The sequence below is a fragment of the Triticum aestivum genome, chromosome 2A, assembly GCF_018294505.1.
Source record: "Triticum aestivum cultivar Chinese Spring chromosome 2A, IWGSC CS RefSeq v2.1, whole genome shotgun sequence".
Classification (NCBI taxonomy): domain Eukaryota; kingdom Viridiplantae; phylum Streptophyta; class Magnoliopsida; order Poales; family Poaceae; genus Triticum; species Triticum aestivum.
Window position 1 is genome coordinate 485,370,245 of NC_057797.1, and position 6,000 is coordinate 485,376,244.

At 46.1% G+C, this 6,000-nt stretch overlaps 1 pseudogene; it reads right to left on the minus strand.

Annotated features, from left to right (window-relative positions):
• Positions 1-239, minus strand: part of LOC123191719 (uncharacterized) — a 92,054-nt pseudogene extending 91,815 nt beyond the window's left edge.
• Between the last annotated feature and the right edge of the window lie 5,761 nt (positions 240-6,000).

Here is a 6,000-nt window from a genome sequence, read left to right on the forward strand (position 1 = left end):
CCTTACTAATTCAATGAGTCGCCATCACTTCTACCTTGATCCGCCGGCATCGCATCTGAGTCGGCCTTGTCCTCTGAAGCCGCCACGGCCTCCTCTCGTTTCCGAGCAGAGTCCGCCCTCAAGCCGCCCCCGCCATTGCGGCCCCGCAGGGCCACCTTCGCTCGTTTTTCGCTCCGGATGGCCAGCGCTCCAAGCCACCTACGAGCCCGACCTCGCGTCGCTTCTGCATTCCAATCCATTGGCCGCACATACATCATACATGGCTTGGGAAAAGAACAAGACATGCTTAATTTCAATTGCAATGGTTCAGTTTCATCAGGTTCTGGACATGGAAAACACTGGCCTGTATTTCAGATTGACCATATACTGGTCACGGTGTAGGAGCTGCAAGCAACATGGCGTTTTTCTAGTTAAAACATTCACAAAAACTAGGAAGTGACATGAGTGCTAGTTCAACGTCTGTACTCCTCCATCATTCAGCCGGACACATCCAAAATTTTGGAAGGGCCATGGCCACATGAACTTTATCGTTTATTGATACGGCAGGTCTGACTCTGACAGAAAGTATTGCAGATACTGTATGCCAACCCTCAGTCAAAGCCACCCATCTCTGTGCCATACCAATGGGCCGAGCTACCTAATGACTGATGGACATGTGCCAAGGATACAAGTCTATGGTCCGTTCAACTCATTTGCAAAATGCACACTCGCGATCCTCTGCTAGGTTCGTCCAGCTGCGTGTGGCTATGTACATGCACAAATTCAGAGGAATTTCATCTGCTAGGCTCGTTTAACAGCAGGTAAAACCGAATGGGCTTTTTCGTTGGTATGTGAAGGCAAAGTTGGTCAACCAGACTAGATGAAGTATTATCCCCTAGTGGAAAAATTCCAAGGCCTCTCTGCCTCATTTCATTGTTGAGCCACCGTTCAAGCGTTTCCTATGACGAGCAGCTACTATTCGGGGCAAGAAAAACAATTCAAGTTACAACAGTACTAGATAAAACAGGGTCACGTGGGAGTTTGTGCTACATCACATCAGCGGAGCTCAACATGCATGTACTATTCAGCATTATCTTGGCACGAGTGTCTGTGTTCCTCCAAAAAAAGTATCAGGTGCCATTCGTTCAATCTATTTTCAGTATATGTTAAATTGTTTGAGAACAATTACTCGGCTCCATGGTATTTTTTCGCCGGACCATTATTCATTACAGAGGTATCATAGAGGGGCGTACGCCAACATTATCTTTGCACTAGCGCTTGTCCGTGACGTACTTCTCGACGGATATGTGTGCAAGTCACCGCCCCCACTACATGAACACACGTGACTGACTCGTCGTCCGCGCCTGCGGCCGAGCCATTTTCAATGTTGCGGGCAACTCTCTCGTCCGCACCGGCTTACAACGCCGCTGCTGACTCACCCGTCCTCACCGGTTTATAATGCCACAGTCGACCTCAAGTTTCCGTGGATTCACATGGCATTGTCAACAACAAGGACATACGTTTATGGCACAGTCAACTATGAAGACTCTCAAGCCGCCTCTTCGAGTCAGCTTAAGACTCGAGCGCTACAGAGAGAACTCAACAAATTTTGGAAATTTTGCCAGTTCAAGAATCCCGGGTCAATTGGAGGGAAAGTAACCCGGCCCTGGAGGCTACTGCCCTATTGGTGAAAATTGAAAGGCCGTCAGAAAATTTCCGGCTCAAAATGAAGATTCCGGTTTAAAATCCGGCTCAAGAGACATGTCTCTCCCATAAAGCTCTGAAGCTCTCAGTATCCCGTTTAACATCCGGTTCAAAAACAATCCATCTCTCGCAAGTTTGAGTTCTCAGAAAAATTAATGGTTTCCAAAGAGAGATTGCTGCCATGATGCGCGGTCCAAACATGGGTATCCTGCCTTATTGGCTTATTTTATTGGACACTTGGGGGCTTCCTGCTCAATGAGCATAGATGTGCTTACCCTCTTACTCCGGCTTACACGCCTTATTACAAATCACTTGGAGGCTTGATGCCCGAGTTATAGGGCCCAAAGAGAGTTTGTTGCACATCACAACTCAAACATAGGAACCTGGCGAGCACAACTCAGAAATATATCACTTGGGGGTTTCCTGCTCATCAAGCATAGCTATGACTACCCTTGTTGATCCGGCTTATATGCCTGAAATAAAATTTTACTTCGGGGCTCTTTGTTCAACGGATAAGAGTTTTTATGACCCTTGTAATAGGCTTAAAAGCGAGGCTTGGAAGCCAGGTGTATTTACCTAAAAACCCGGGTTATCCTGCCTTTTTAAGTCTAACACTCTACCCAGGTAATCTAGGAACGACCTTCCATACTTTTGACAAGTCAATCTTATACAGACCCTGAACTTGTCAAAGTTAAAACGACGATTGGTTATGTGAGGTCTGACTTATAAGGTTTGTATGAAGGTTTAACTCAGTGGCTGTGCGGCCCTTGAAAGCACTTGATTTTTAGGCCTGGCCGCCTATGAAAGCCTTGATTTTTTTTGTTATTTGATCGGAACATTTTTTGAGGTTCATCTCCTGTGACATATTAATACATGGTTAAAAAACGATGAGGGCTATGATGCCTTATGGTTCCTACATGAAACTACCCGGTGTTTATTAACCCGGCCTAGATTTGGATTATAAGTTGCCAGTGTATGATAATTTATATACTTGGAAGCGCTATGCTCTAAGTTTTGGGATATTACCCCTTGCTGCATACGGCGTATTAAGACGGCGGTATATGTCAAATTGCACAAAGCTTTGTACGCTCAATCTTTTGGGTTATCACCCTTATTGCGCTGATATGATAAGCCTGCAGCGTGCACTGATGTCACAGGCCATATAGCCTTGATTATATGACTCGTCATTGAGTATATTTGGGTTTGATGACCTGCCCTGATAGCAGACTTTAAGACGCCAGGATATTTTGCCTTGAGAAATCAAAATGTTGATATTTCATGACTCCGGGTTGATACTGGCCCCAGATTATAATTATCAAGGCATCACCATGGTACTAATCTACAGGTATGTCTTTCACTAATGGTATGAATATTTTGGGTTTGGTAAACCGCCCTGCCTTTTGACTTTAACTCACCAGTATGTTTAGGCTTGAATGGCCTTATTACTAGTCTTTTACATAATTATATAAGACTATATTATTTTTGGGTTGTTACCCGCCCTGACTTTTGACGTTAAGTCGCCAGGGCATATGTTGTTTAAGCTCTGTGCAGGATTTGCAGAGCTATGACTTACATAAATGATTAAGTTCAAGCCCATCATCAAAAATTGAAATTGGTGTTTCAAAAGGGTTATCAATTATTGATTTTCACAAAGGCTATAAGTCGCCGGGTTACAAAAATCCTAGATTATAATGGATGCGCATTAAGTCGCCATCGTCCAAGAGCCACTAAGTATTTAAACTCTGGATTTACTTGTCAACCGATAAGGTATTCAAATCTTTAATAGCCAAACTTGGCTGGATTGTCATGATAATATTGAATGATTGAGGTTTTCATACCAAATTATATTATTCAAATCTTGAATAGCCAACATGGCTAGATTTTTATTATTGTTATCAATAACCAATATTATGATTGAGATTTTCAAAGTCGCTTCAGTGCAATGGCTATTATTTTATCAATGGATATGATTTATTCTACAATGGAAGGAGTAGTCCCGAGTCGCTGCAGGCTTACGACCCGACACTTGGGGGCTACATTATTCAAGTTGAGATTACATCAAATATGCAAGTCCCATGTCACTACCAGCATGCACCATGGCACTTGGGGTCTAATGCAAAGTCATTTTTAACTCGCCCTTATTGAAGACCCGACCTATCACATAGTGATGAGCTGGCCCATGGGGGCTACTAATTGCTCATGTCAAAAATTCAAGGTAAACAAACCTTCACTACTACAGGATGCTGCTAATGCGACACTACGATCAGAGACACTTTGAGAAACTCCGTGTGATGCAATAATCACAAACGATGGTGTATGAAAACCGTCAAAAAAGGTGCAAAACATTTGCGATGGAGGATGCATCAAACACGGTTCAGATTTCAGTTGTGTGTGCGATGCAGGGCATATGGCTCAACTCAGTTAACTGTTTGTGACAAGGAGGAACAAAATAAATGGGCAGCCATATGAAGGCGCGTGTGATTAGGAAACATAAAAGAAATGGTCAGCCCGATCAAGGTGTGTGCGGTGTACAACATACGGTTCACTCGGATGAACTATTTGTGATTAGGCAAGAGAACAGAAATGGTTCAATATAACAAGATGTGTGTGATACGCGGCAAACAGGTCTGTAATCAGAAATGTGTGCAAAGACCGATAATAACGCAGACGATTGCTTCTAATAAGACATATGTGATATGCTCTGTCTACACAACATCTATTGGCCATTGTGGGACGGGCGGTCATCCGGGTATGCCATAAGGATGTGAAGAGGCATTCCTATTAGCAAGGACTAGTTGTTCCACCGGTAGCTCATGTAAGAAAACTATCAAGTTAAGTGTGCTCGGGCTGGAGCAGCCATCGGATGGGTGACTGGATGGGAAGTTGTGTCGATGACCGAAATGCCTCATTCCCTTAGATAATTTAACCTCGAGGTCCTTGTTTTTTATTTTCTTTATTTTTTAACACATGTTAAAGAAGGTCTACCGCATTACTTTTTGACAATGTGCGATACGTGGCATACAGTTGATCCATCTGACCTATTTGTGATGGAATAGGCCGTGTGTGTTGTGGGCAAACGCTTGCTAGTATTCAACCGTTTGGGATTGATGAATTCATCACCGACGGGTTCCCTAGTGTGGTCCATGTTCATCTCATCATCATCTACTTCTTGTGCTAGCTCGATGCTAAATTTCCATTAATTGATGGCGTTTTATGAACACGCCACCATTTCCCGCCATTTCATCACCTGTTTCCCGCCACCCTGCTATATTGCGCATAGGGGGCGCGCGACGCATGGAGGCGACAAGCGCAGCCTGTAGCACATCCACCTTTTCCAAGCATGCCAAACCCACCAAAGCGCCGCCTCTGCCATCAACCTCGTCGACGAGGAAAACGAGCAGGCGCCACAGCCCGTCGAGGCCGAGGTGCTCCCCGGCAACGCGATGACGACGATGTGATGCGCGTCATCGCCAGGGTTGAGCAGACATTTCGCGCATGGCGCTTGAGCACCATGGATCAAGATAGGCATGTCAGCGCCAACAAGCTGCATCTCGCCGCACAACATGATCCATGGCGCGCCGCAGAGCAAGCTAGGCGCGTCCGCGCCGATAGGCTGCGGCTCGCCGCACGGCGAGACCGTTGGAGCACCGCAGAGCGAGAGGCGCGGCGCGCCGCACAGCAAGAGCGGATCAAGCGACGCTTGCCTACTGTCGACACGGCGTTGCAGCTGGGTACACGTCCCATTAGTACCCCCATTACTCGCCAGGAGTGGGTAGAGGCCCTCAGCGCCATACTTGCACCAGAGGCCGGCACGTCGTACTTGCACCAGACACCTGCTGCGCCATTCGCATGGGTGTCGCCGTTCGCCTTGTCCGCGGCCCGCTGGATGCCAACGCGCTGGTCCGTAGGCTCGACCGCCTCATTGGCCTGGGTGTCCACCTGGGCGCAGTAGAGGAACATGGCCGTCGCATCCTCGAGCTGGTGATCTCCGATGAAATAGCCAACTTGGAGCTCGAGATCGCGCTCGAGATGTATCGCGAGCATGTCAACCGCTTGGATGAACGCCTACACGAGTTTAGGCAGAGCCAAGAGCTAACCTAGGCAAGGCTGCTAATTATGGTCTCATGGACGCGTTTTATTTTGAAAAGTCGTTTCGACGTGGATAGCTATGTATTCACAACAATCATAGTATTGCTCTGTTTATTGCTCTGTTTCAATGTGTGTACTCTGTTTTCCATTCTTATATGTTCTGTCTCAATGTGTGTGTATACGCTTTCCATTCTGTATATGTGGATGATAACAGCTAGATTCAAATTA